Source organism: Euphorbia lathyris, chromosome 1, assembly GCF_963576675.1.
Source record: "Euphorbia lathyris chromosome 1, ddEupLath1.1, whole genome shotgun sequence".
Taxonomy (NCBI): Eukaryota; Viridiplantae; Streptophyta; class Magnoliopsida; order Malpighiales; family Euphorbiaceae; genus Euphorbia; species Euphorbia lathyris.
The window spans coordinates 15,146,399-15,158,858 of NC_088910.1; the positions used below are offsets into that span (position 1 = coordinate 15,146,399).

At 42.4% G+C, this 12,460-nt stretch overlaps 1 non-coding gene across 1 annotated transcript; it reads right to left on the reverse strand.

The window, feature by feature from the left end:
• Positions 1–435: 435 nt before the first annotated feature.
• LOC136216193 (small nucleolar RNA R71) lies at positions 436–542 on the reverse strand. The gene has a single exon (XR_010683183.1). It is a non-coding gene; the product is annotated as a small nucleolar RNA R71 (small nucleolar RNA).
• Between the last annotated feature and the right edge of the window lie 11,918 nt (positions 543–12,460).

The following is a 12,460-nucleotide window of genomic DNA, read 5'->3' on the forward strand; positions in this document are numbered from 1 at the left end:
ATTGCATTTTGATTCTTAAGCTAATATTGTTCTTGCTGGACGAAAAAGGGTGACACAATGGCCGAAGATCCGTCGGTCATGGAGCTGTTGAGGGCAAAGCGGCCTATAAGCACCTCTGGCATCCTCGATCCGACAATAACAGCAATGTCATTTGAAATCAGACCAACAATGATTCAGATGATCCAAAACTCGGGACAGTTCGGTGGGGATTACTACGAAGATCCTAACTCACATCTTGACAAATTCATGGAATACTGCAGCACTTTCAAGTGTGAAGACGTCGCATCTGAACAGATCTTCCAGAAGCTGTTTAGATTTTCTTTGAAAGAAGAAGCTGCAGAATGGCTACAATCCATTGAGCCAGGGTCTCTCACTGACTGGGACACTACAGTATCAGTGTTTCTATCAAAGTACTTCCCTCCGTCAAAGACTGCACAATTCAGAAGCGACATCACCTCGTTTAGGCAGTCCGATAGTGAGAACTTGCATCTAGCCTGGGAGAGGTTCCAGAAGTTGTTAAGACGGTGCCCCCACCATGGTTACCAGCAGTACCAGCTTGTTGACATGTTCTACTCAGGAATATCTCCTATCAGCCGTGCCTTTCTGGATGCAGCAGTGGGAGGAAATCTATTCAACAAGACTGCAGTTCAAGCATACAATCTGATGAAAGAATTAGCTGAACGGAGCGCATGTTGGCAAGTTGAGAAGCCGGCTCCAAGAAGAGGCACAACAGCCAAAGAGTTCCCTGGAATATTTTCAGAATCAAATCATCAGATAGCAGCGCTTACAGAAAAATTAGATCTACTGGAAACTCACCTGAAATCATCGGAACCAGTAGCAAGCTGTGAGGTGTGTAGCGGAGGGCATAAGAACGTGGAGTGCCCGATTGTACTTGAACATATCCATTATCTAAAATAGTATGGGTCAAATGGCACGCATTGGCAGTAGGACAGACATCGAGGATCAGGTTCTGAGACTGAATGGGAGAGAAGTATAGATGTCCTGAGAGAGAGCCTGAGTGCCATAGAAGGAAGATTGGCACACAATGAAGCTTTCTGCCAAAGGCTTCAAACACAGGTCAGTAAATTGGTAGAAGAGGAAGCACGAGCAATCACGCTTAGGAGCGGAACACAGGTAAGCGCACCAGCCTTTGTGCCTCAGCAAGACAAGGCTTCAGACCCGATTCCTGGTAATATCTCTACCCCGTCTGCTCCACAGGTAAGTGTTTCTAATCCAACTCTGATTACTGAAACTGATGTACCACCAACACAGGTTACCTTGCCTTATCCTACTTGTGGGAGAGCTAAGTTAGACAAGGATTATTCCAAAATGTTGAATGTGTTTAAGAAAATCGAGATTAACCTCCCGTTTCTTGAACTTCGTGAGGATATGCCTGTGTATGGAAATTTTTTAAAAGAGCTGATCTCTAAAAAGAGAAAATTAGGAGATCATGAGACTGTAATGCTAAGCCAGGAATGTTCTGCCATGCTAACAAATCCGTTACCTAAAAAATCTAAAGATCCTGGTAGTTTTAGCATTCCCTGTACAATAGGCAAGGTTCATTTTAAACGTGCTTTATGTGATCTTGGTGCAAGCATAAACCTTATGTCGTTGTCTGTTTACAGGAAATTAGGAATGGGAGACCCAAAGCCTACGTCAGTCACAATTCAGTTGGCTGACAGGTCTATAAGGCGTCCGGTTGGAGTGGTGGAAGACCTTTTGGTCAAGGTAGATCAGTTCATCTTCCCAGCTGACTTCATGATCATGGACATTGAAGAAGATGATCAAGTCACGATCTTGTTAGGGAGGCATTTTCTCGCCACTGGACGAACACTGATTGATGTTGAGGGAGGCAAACTGATTCTCAGGCTTCAAAACGAGGAAGTTGAATTCAACATTCTAAAATCTATGAAATTTCCTGTTGATGATGAATGTTGTAATTTTCTGAGCGTAACTGACTCTTTGGTTGAGAATGTTTTCCAGGAAACTGAAGAACGGAACCTGAGTATTGAACTAGATGAGGAGCCATTGGATTTGGAGACCGAGGGAGAAGGTAAAGAGGGTTGTCATTGGGCCCAGCACGACGAACTCCTGGACAGAGGAACCAAGACAAGGCCTAAGACCTCGATTGAAGAACCACCAACCCTCGATCTCAAACCCTTACCTGCGCATTTAAAATATGTGTTCTTGGCACCTCCTTTACACTTACCTGTGATTATTTCGGCTGAACTTACAGGTCCTGAGGAAGATCGCTTAGTGGAGGTGCTGAGGAAGCACAAGGGAGCGTTTGGATGGCAAATGTCTGACATCAAGGGAGTCAGCCCGTCTCTCTGTGAACACCGGCTCTATATGGAGGATAAGGTGAAGCCGACTGCTCAACCACAGAGAAGACTCAACCCAAAAATGAAGGAAGTAGTGAAGGCTGAGGTAATTAAGTTGCTTGATGTAGGGATGATCTATCCAATCTCTGACAGCCAGTGGGTGAGTCCCGTGCATATGGTGCCGAAGAAGGGGGGGCACAACAGTGACATTGAATGAGAAGAATGAACTAATCCCGGTGCGGAAAACCACCGGGTGGCGAATGTGCGTGGACTACAGGAAATTGAACGACGCCACCAGGAAGGATCATTTCCCTCTTCCGTTCATTGATCAAATGCTTGAACGCATGGCAGGTAAGTTTTTCTTCTGTTGTGTGGATGGGTATTCGAGCTACATGCAAATATCAGTAGATCCTGACGATCAGGAAAAGACCACTTTCACTTGCCCTTTTGGGACATTTGCATATAGACGGATGCCCTTCGGGTTATGCAATGCACCTGCTACGTTTCAGAGGTGTATAACAGCTATATTTTCTGATATGATAGAAAAATTCATGGAGGTCTTTATGGATGATTTTTCTGTCTTTGGTACCACTTTTGATAGCTGTTTGCATAATTTGGGATTAATGCTGCAAAGATGTGAGGAAACTAACCTAGTCCTAAACTGGGAAAAGTGTCAATTTATGGTCACTGAGTGTATAGTTTTAGGGCATAAGGTATCACGAAAAGGGATTGAGGTAGACCCGGCTAAAGTTGAGGTCATTGAAAAACTACCTCCCCCTTCCAATGTCAAAGCAGTTAGGAGTTTTTTAGGCCACGCTGGTTTTTATAGGCGCTTTATTAAGGATTTTTCTAAAATTGCCAGGCCTATGACCCAATTGTTGCTGAAGGATGCCAATTTTGTTTTCACACCTGAATGTCTTGAATCTTTTAACACTTTAAAAGACAGATTGATTAAAGCTCCCATAATGGTTAGTCCCAACTGGGATTTACCATTCGAGCTAATGTGTGATGCCAGTGACACAGCTGTAGGTGCATGCTTAGGTCAGAAAGTGGATAAAATTTGCCGACCAATTTCATATGCTAGTAGAACTTTGAATGACGCTCAATTAAATTATAGCACCACAGAAAAAGAGTTATTAGCTGTGATTTTTGCACTTGACAAGTTTCGTTCATATTTGGTGCTTTCAAAGGTTATTGTTTACACTGACCATGCAGCATTGAGGTATTTGTTTTCAAAACAGGATGCCAAACCTAGACTCCTTAGGTGGATTCTATTACTGCAGGAGTTTGATCTGGAGATACGAGATAAGAAGGGAGTTGAAAATGTGGTTGCTGATCATCTTTCTAGATTGGAACAAGAGGAGGTGGATACAGACACCGATGCAGACATCCAGGAGACATTTCCCGATGAGCACTTACTGTCAATTAGACATGTCCCTTGGTTTGCCGATTTTGCTAATTTCCTTGTAGGAAAGCTGATCCCTCCAGACCTCTCTTACCAGCAGAGGAGGAAGTTCCTGCACGACGCAAAGCAGTACCTCTGGGATTATCCCTACCTATTCAAGGTTTGTGGCGATAACATCATCCGTCGGTGCATTCCTGAGGAGGAGGTAGCTTCCGTCCTTGCATTCTGTCATTCTAAAGAGGTAGGTGGCCACCATAGCGCAGACAGAACTGCAGCTAAGGTACTCCAGAGTGGGTTCTATTGGCCCACAATCTTCCATGACGCTTTTAATTTTGTTAAAAACTGTGATAAGTGTCAACGAACTGGTAACATTTCACAGAGACATGCCATGCCTATGAAACCAATTTTAGTCTGTGAAATCTTTGATGTTTGGGGGATAGACTTTATGGGACCTTTCCCGAAGTCGTTCAATAACGAGTACATCCTTGTAGCCGTGGACTACGTTTCTAAATGGGTGGAGGTTGTAGCCCTGCCTAGTAATGATGCGTGGGCTGTCATCCGATTCTTGCAAAAGAATATCTTCACACGGTTTGGCACCCCCCGCACCATTATTAGCGATGGCGGGTCTCATTTTTGTAACCAAGCTTTTAAACAGGTCCTACATAAATACGGGGTCACTCATAAAGTGGCTACCCCGTATCATCCCCAAACCAGTGGTCAAGTTGAAGTGTCAAATAGAGAGATCAAAACCATTCTTGAAAAAACAGTAAATTCCTCTAGGCATAATTGGTCACTCAAATTAGATGATGCCTTGTGGGCATATAGGACAGCGTTGAAAACACCAATTGGCATGTCCCCATTCAGGCTAGTTTACGGTAAGGCATGTCATCTCCCTGTAGAACTCGAACATAAAGCCTACTGGGCTACCCGTTTTCTAAACTTTGATACACGAGTTGCAGGTGAGAAACGGTTATTGCAGCTTGATGCCCTGGAAGAGTTCGGGCTCAGTGCCTATGAAAATTCACGGATCTACAAGGAGAGGATGAAAAGATGGCATGACAAGAGAATAATCAAACGCCACTTTGAGGTAGGGGATAAGGTTTTACTGTACAACTCCAGGCAGCGATTATTCCCTGGTAAGCTGAAGTCGAGGTGGTATGGACCGTTTGAGGTCACCCAGTTATTCTCCTCCGGAGCAGTCGAGATCACAGACGGCCACAATGCCCCTTTCAAGGTCAACGGGCAACGTCTGAAAATTTATGAAGATAACTTGGGCGTAGTGGAAACACTGCGTTACATAGAGGCCCCCTGAGGGAGTTTTTCCTATCCTATCTCTTTTCTTTCACTTACTGTTCAATTTCATAAATATGCATCTTTTGGAATTAAATGCATGATTTAGTGTGGGGGAGGAGGCAATAGGATAGGACATTTTGCACATGTACCAATTGCATGTTTTATGCCACTATTTGTATTTGTGTTTTGTGGCATGTTTAGCTTTTGCTTTCAATTTTTCGCTTTCAGTAGTTAGAAATAAAAAGAATCTTGGGCAGTTGATTTTTGATGCATCTAGCAATCCTGACATTACAGTTGAAATTGTGCTTTGAAAGTCTGAAAGCTCAGTTGAAATCGATGCATGCAAAAACTTGTGAACAACATTTGAGTCTCCAAAGAGTGTTATTTAACTAAGATTGACATGGAACGTTTCGTTAGGTGAGGCTAGGATTGTTGCAAATAACCCCTAAATTGTGAGCTAGAGCCTAAAGGTCAATATTTTAGACTCATTTTTAGGAACAATCGATCTCTTAGGTGTGGGATTACAATTATTGTCATTATGCTCATAGGAATTGCATCCAATACTGGTTGAATATTGTGTTATAATCGAACTTGAAATGATTAGGCAATCTAGGTTTAGCCCTTTGTGAACTTAGCCTATTCTTTGATAAGCCAAAATCCCTTACCAACTCCACTAGATAGGCCCCTTTGAGCCTTATTTACCCCTTTTCTTTGATCAACCTTGTTACAAGCCCTTAGCCTTCCTAAATACCCTTTCTCACCCAAGTTAATTGACTCAATTTCGGTTAGAAAATCCTTAGGCACACATCCTTCAAATTTCCATTAGCTACCATTGAAAGGTTGTAATTCTAAATAGAAGAAGTAACCAATTCAAATTGACCCTTTGTCCCCTCTATCTCAAAAGAAAAGAAAAGAAATATATATGGTTCAAAATTGAACCGAATAAATTATAGAGGAAATGATAAAAGGCATTCTTTAATTACTTCCAAACTGAAATAAATCAACCTTGAGCTTCTATCTCGCATATAGTGGGAAAAGTGCCAATTTTTGCAAAAATATTCCAGCTAGTTGAGTCGTTAACTTTTTGCCTAAATTCCCTTTTTCCTACCCCCAAACCTTAGCCTATGTTACAACCCGTTGAAGACCTATAATCTTGTTTGATTGTGATACGTAATTTCGACTGGATGGATGATGCAATTCCAATGTGACCATTTTGTGCAATAGACTGTAGAGCATTTGCCAAATTCATATTTCACCCAAACACTTGAGTGCAAGAGCGACCACCTGTGAGCTAGCAATCATAGTCCTCGCCTTTTCGTTTTCGCAAAGTGTTGGTTGATAAAACTAATTAATCAGTTTTGGAGATTTATCTGAGGTTCACTTTGTTTTTAATTGTAACTTGAGTAGTCTGAGACAGTATAGATGATAAAAGTGCAGTGGATCTTTGTCTGTGTACGGGAGCTATTTGTTGAGTTTTCGTTGCCTTTGATTCTTTCTTGCTTGCGGACAAGCAAGATTCAAGTGTGGGGGGTTGATAGCTCCCATTTATATAGGGTTTTTAGGATTGTTTTAGTTCGTTTTTGCTTTATTTCCATTCAATTTCAGTATCATTTTGCTATCTATTAGTTAAAAGGAATCATTTCCGTTATTTATGGCATTTTCCGTATTCTCAGGTGTTTTTAGGACGTTTTGAGCATTTCCGGACAGTTCAAGGACCACCAGAACAAATGCTGGAAGCAGGGACCGAAACAGATGCGTCCAGGAGGGGTTTGTGGACTTCTCAACACCTGTCTCGCCGAGACAGTGTCTATCTCGTCGAGACAGGCCCTCATCTCGCCGAGACACAGCCTGTCTCGCCGAGACGAGGCGGCCCGATGGTTCCCAAAGGGAACCATCACGTGGTGTCTCGACGAGACACCCATTGTCTCGTCGAGACACCTCTTGTCTCGACGAGACGAGACGCTGAGATGCAATTTCCCAACGTTTTCTCACCTTCAGGGCGCGAATTCTGGCCGAAAATAAATGTCCAAAATACCCCTGACACACCTAGCACTATAAATAGAACAATGTGCCTCCTTTGTGAGGGTTACCTTTTTCTTTTTCTGCTTTATTGATCTCTTCATCCTCCTTCCTTCTTCTTTTTAGTAGATTTTAGGATTTTCCACCATTGTAATTGCTGTTTTATTGAAGATTGGTGAGGAGAGTTCTCTCCATTGTGTAATCAGAATCAGACGAAATCGGGTTTTATATTCCTAATTCCTTACTCTGTCTCTTGCTTTTTGCTTATTTGAATTAATGATGATTCAGGCTTATAATGCGTGTTATAGTTGCTTGTTTAATTTAACTATGAACTAATCCCCATCCAATCTGGGATGGGGATAAATTGATTGCGTAACCATGTATGATTAGGGATTTAGTTTACTGGATTGTTTCCAATTGATTAGATTATGTGAGCTTAATGTCTAGATTTGTCAGAGATAGGATGATTGCTAGAATGAGATTCGATGATGATCAACTAGCCTGACATAACAGAACCTAATGCCTTGAGTCTGACAAATTTAGGATTGCAGATAGGTAGATACCTGACCAAGGAATTACCTAATCCGAATTAGCTTAATCTGACCTCGCTAGAGACCACTAGGAGTGCGGGCTAGTGGCTAGGCTACGGCTTTAGCCTTAATCACCACAGACCCTAATGCTTTGCATGCCCTAGGTTATATGCCTAATCAAGCCGTCAACCAAATGCATGTGAATAGACTACAGGAGACTGACAATCTCCACGTGGTTAATTAGGTGGTTACCGTCAATTATCATTATGATATGAAACTAAATCCCAGTAAATCATACATGGGGTCCAATTAAGGGAATCCCCATCTTAGATTGTCTCATCAATTAATTCGAATTCTTCCCTGTCAAACGTTTTTATCTTTCATTTTAGAAATTAGCCTCTTTAATCACTCTACTCCATATTTACCCTTCCGAACAATTGTGTTCCCACTTTGGGCCGACTAGTTGTGATAAATAGTCCTTGTGGTTCGATCTTGTGCTTAGCACTGTATTACTTGCTGCGATAGGATACACTTGTCCTGTCAACTGCTATATATTTTACGAGCATCAAAACCCGATTGGAACCTCCCCTTTGAACTCATGTGTGATGCGAGTGATTTGGCTGTAGGTGCTTGTTTGGGCCAACGGGTGGATAAACTCTTTTGCCCTATCTATTATGCGAGCAAAACGCTCAATGAGGCCCAACAAAACTATTCCATCACGGAAAAGGAGATGCTTGCCGTTGTTTTTGCTTTCGATAAATTTAGGTCATATCTTGTGTTATCCAAAATTATCGTATACACTGACCACGCAGCTCTCAAGAACTTGATGACTAAGCAGGACGCCAAACCACGCTTGATACGGTGGATCCTACTCCTACAAGAATTCGACATCGAGATCAAAGATAAAAAAGGAGTGGAGAATGTTATAGCCGATCATCTCTCTCGCTCACAAGGCGAGCAAGGCGAATCTTCGGAAGCTGTTGAGATTAAGGAGACCTTTCCCGATGAAGCACTCTACGCGGTAACATCTTTACCTTGGTATGCCGATATGGCAAACTACAAAGCCGGTAATATTCTTCCCCCGCACCTTACATATGAGCAGCGTAAGAAATTCTTTCACGATGCTAAGCATTATTTTTGGGAAGAACCCTATCTGTTCAAATCTTGTGCCGATAACATTATTCGTAGGTGTATACCGGAAGAAGAGGTTAATCATGTGTTACATATGTGTCACACCCAAGAGCCGGGGGGCCATTTCGGCCCTAGTCGGACTATGGCAAAAGTCTTACAATGTGGGTTTTATTGGCCTACTTTGTCCAAAGATTCCCAAGACTTCGTCAAATCATGTGACGCTTGTCAAATGAGCGGAAACATTTCCCGAAAACACGAAATGCTTTAACAAGGGATCTTAGTTTGCGAACTTTTTGACGTTTGGGGGATAGACTTCATGGGACCTTTCCCTAAGTCGCATAACAACGCTTACATTCTTGTAGCGGTTGACTATGTCTCCAAATGGGTGGAGGCCGTTGCCTTACCTTCAAACGACTCTAAGGCGGTAGGGAAATTCATAAAGAAAAACATTTTCACTCGGTTTGGAACCCCTCGGACTATCATTAGCGATGGGGGTTCCCACTTTTGCAACCGACAATTCGATCAACTCTTGCTTAAATATGGGGTTGCACACCGAGTCTCTACACCCTACCACCCGCAAACTAGTGGGCAAGTTGAGGTTTCTAACCGAGAGTTAAAACGTATTTTAGAAAAAACGGTTAACTCCTCTAGAAAAGACTGGAGCTTGAAGCTCGATGATGCTCTTTGGGCTTACCGCATGGCGTTTAAGATGCCCATCGGGATGTCCCCTTATCGTCTAGTTTTTGGAAAGTCGTGCCATTTGCCCGTGGAATTAGAACATAAAGCCTATTGGGCGCTGAAATTTTTAAATTTTGACATGCAGGCTGCGGGAGAACACCGCCTCCTCCAACTCAATACTCTTGATGAACTCCGCTTAGGGTCATACGAAAATGCCAAACTTTACAAAGAACGTACCAAGCGGTGGCACGACAAACACATCCAAGTTCGGGAGTTCAACAAGGGGGATCAAGTTCTCCTCTACAATTCTCGCCTCCGGTTATTTCCCGGAAAATTGAAAAGTCGGTGGTCGGGACCATACACCGTCATCAGTGTGCACCCCTCAGGAGCATGTGAAATCCAAGGTCCCGACAATGCAACCCTACGGGTCAATGGCCACCGTCTAAAGATATACCACGGCGGCGTTTTTCCACAACAAGGGGAAACCACACTCCTTGCACCACCGTAAGCTTGCACATCGCAAAGGAAAGTCGAGCTACTCCGACTCTAAACGTAGCATTGGTTTGACTCTCTCAAACTCCCTGTATATATCTGTTCAATTTTTCCTTGTTTTCTTTGTTTCGCTTCCCAGCCACGGAAAGCCACATCCCAATTCAACACAAATACGCGGGGCGTCTTCCTATGCACGCCCCGCGTCTTTGTGCCTCTGGTCCAAAATTCTACAAGGGACACCTTTTACGCAGGGCGCACACACTCTCACGCCCCGCGTATGAGTTCCTTTCCGTGGTTCCTCAGGTTCAGAACCTCAAACACGCGGGGCGTCCCCTATTGCGCCCCGCGTATTTGAGTCTCTGACTCCAAATACAATAAAAACACCAACTTACGCGGGGCGCCCCCGCCATTACGCCCCGCGTCTTTGAGTCTCTGACTCATAACGCATTAAAAATGCCGCCCTACATGGGGCGCCCCCCTGGGCACGCCTCGCGTAGGGCCCCTGACCACTAAGGGTCTTCTTCTTTCCCTTCCTTAGCTTTATTTTTGTTTTTGTTTTAGTTTCTTTTTGCGACGCCCTTGGAATAGGCGTCATTTTAAATAACGCGGAGGGACGTGCAACCCCGCACTTAACGTTTGTTTTGCACTACCAAAAACAAAAATAAAAACTTAATAACAACAAAATAATTAAACTAATTTATTGACTCTTTTAAATTTTCCCGACGCGTTATCCCTCCTTTGGAAATTAATTAAAGTTCCGTTATTTGTCATCAAAAATAAAAACGTCGGAACATAAAGGAATGATTCGATTAAGAAATTTTAGTCTTGATCTTAAAGTTAGGGAATTTGTGCAAAGCTTAGGTTAGTACTAAACTAAGGCATTGAGTCTTAACCCAAATGTTATCTCCATAATGAACTTTAAAAAGGCAATAAAAACGGGATAGTTGAGAATTTAGCGAAAACTTGATAGTACACAATTTAAACCCGAATCTTTGTGAGGTATTTTTGAGCCTAAAAGAGTTCGTGCGAGAACTCTAATTCTTTCACAATTTTTCGAGAGCTTTGACTTCACTTGACTCATAGAATTTGCATCCAATACCGGGTTAAGTACACTTATTGTGGTAAAAAGGCAATAGATGATAAACCGAACCCACTTAGGCTAATTTTTCTTAATTTATTTTTCTCGTTTTCATTAAACATTAGGAAACCCCCTCGAGCCTATTAACCAACTTTTTTGTTATTACCCTCTTAACATTTGACCCTTTTTCCTCTTGTTCAAACACCGACATAATCAAGTTGCACCCGAATTACCCGAAATAAGTCACGGTCTTAGCAAATGAGCACCATTAGTTCTCAAAATATTGTTTTTGTGCCTCTATCAAAACGAAGGATACAATAAAAATAAAAAGTCATTCTCAAGCTCCACCCGAGCAATTTTGAAGTATATCTTGCAAAATTCGCCAAGGCCAAAATAAGCAATGATGCGGTGCAATCACAAAACGGTATTTTTGAACTCGAGTTTCTTTAAAATAACCACTAAAGAAGCCACCCACATTACAACCCCCCTCCGGGTTCATTTTTAATATTGCCTAACCATATTTTAGGAGGAAAAACCCGGATAAAAATGCAAATTCAACATGATCTCGAGTAAGTGCAAAGAAGAGTACTAAAACACCGACCCACCTAAAATTGAGCGTAAGAGCGAAATCCCTTGGTGAGGTACTATCGGGTTCTCAAAAGATAATCAACCCCCGTTAATATTGCCTACTAAATCTTGATCATGGAGGTTTCAAACAAGTTTTTGTACTCAATTGTTTGCGTAGGTACTTACCGAAACCTTTGCACAAAACCATAACTTTGAAATCACGTACTTGGCAAAACCAACCTTCGGTTTGTTTCTTAATTTTCTCAATCCTTTGTCTTTCGATTTCTTTTACTTGAGGACAAGTAAAACTTTAAAGTCCGAGGAGGTTTGATAGGGGTATTTTACCCCTATCTTTTAGCGTGATTTACGGGTTGATTTTGGATAAAATAAATAAGTTTAATTACAAAAATAAAGTGTTTTGATAAAATAAAGAAATAAAAATAAATCTCGTACTTTCAGTTAATTTTCTTCGTTTTTTATTAGTTTAGGAAATAAAAACGTCAAGCTAACTCGGCTCTCAAGTTTTGTATTTCAGGAGCAAAAATCCACTCCATACGCGGGGCGTATAATCCTCTACGCGGGGCGTGAAACATGGTGTCAGTAATGATTGCCTTATCCGCAGAAGCCATGTGGAACTGACTCAGCATACGTGGGGCGTATGCCACTCTACGCGGGGCGTATGACACATGTCGGCAATAATTGGCCTAATCCTGAAAGTCAGACTGCATTGTCTACCAGAGTCAACTCTCCATACGCGGGGCGTATCACCATATACGCGGGGCGTAAAAGGGAGTTCTTCAACGTAAAAGGATCAGAGACTCTTTTACGCGGGGCGTACTTTAGCTACGCACGGCGTAAAAGCACCAATTCAAGCAATAAAACTTCAGAGACTCAAACACGCGGGGCGTACAATCCTTTACGCAGGGCGTGCTTGAGACAACAAGAC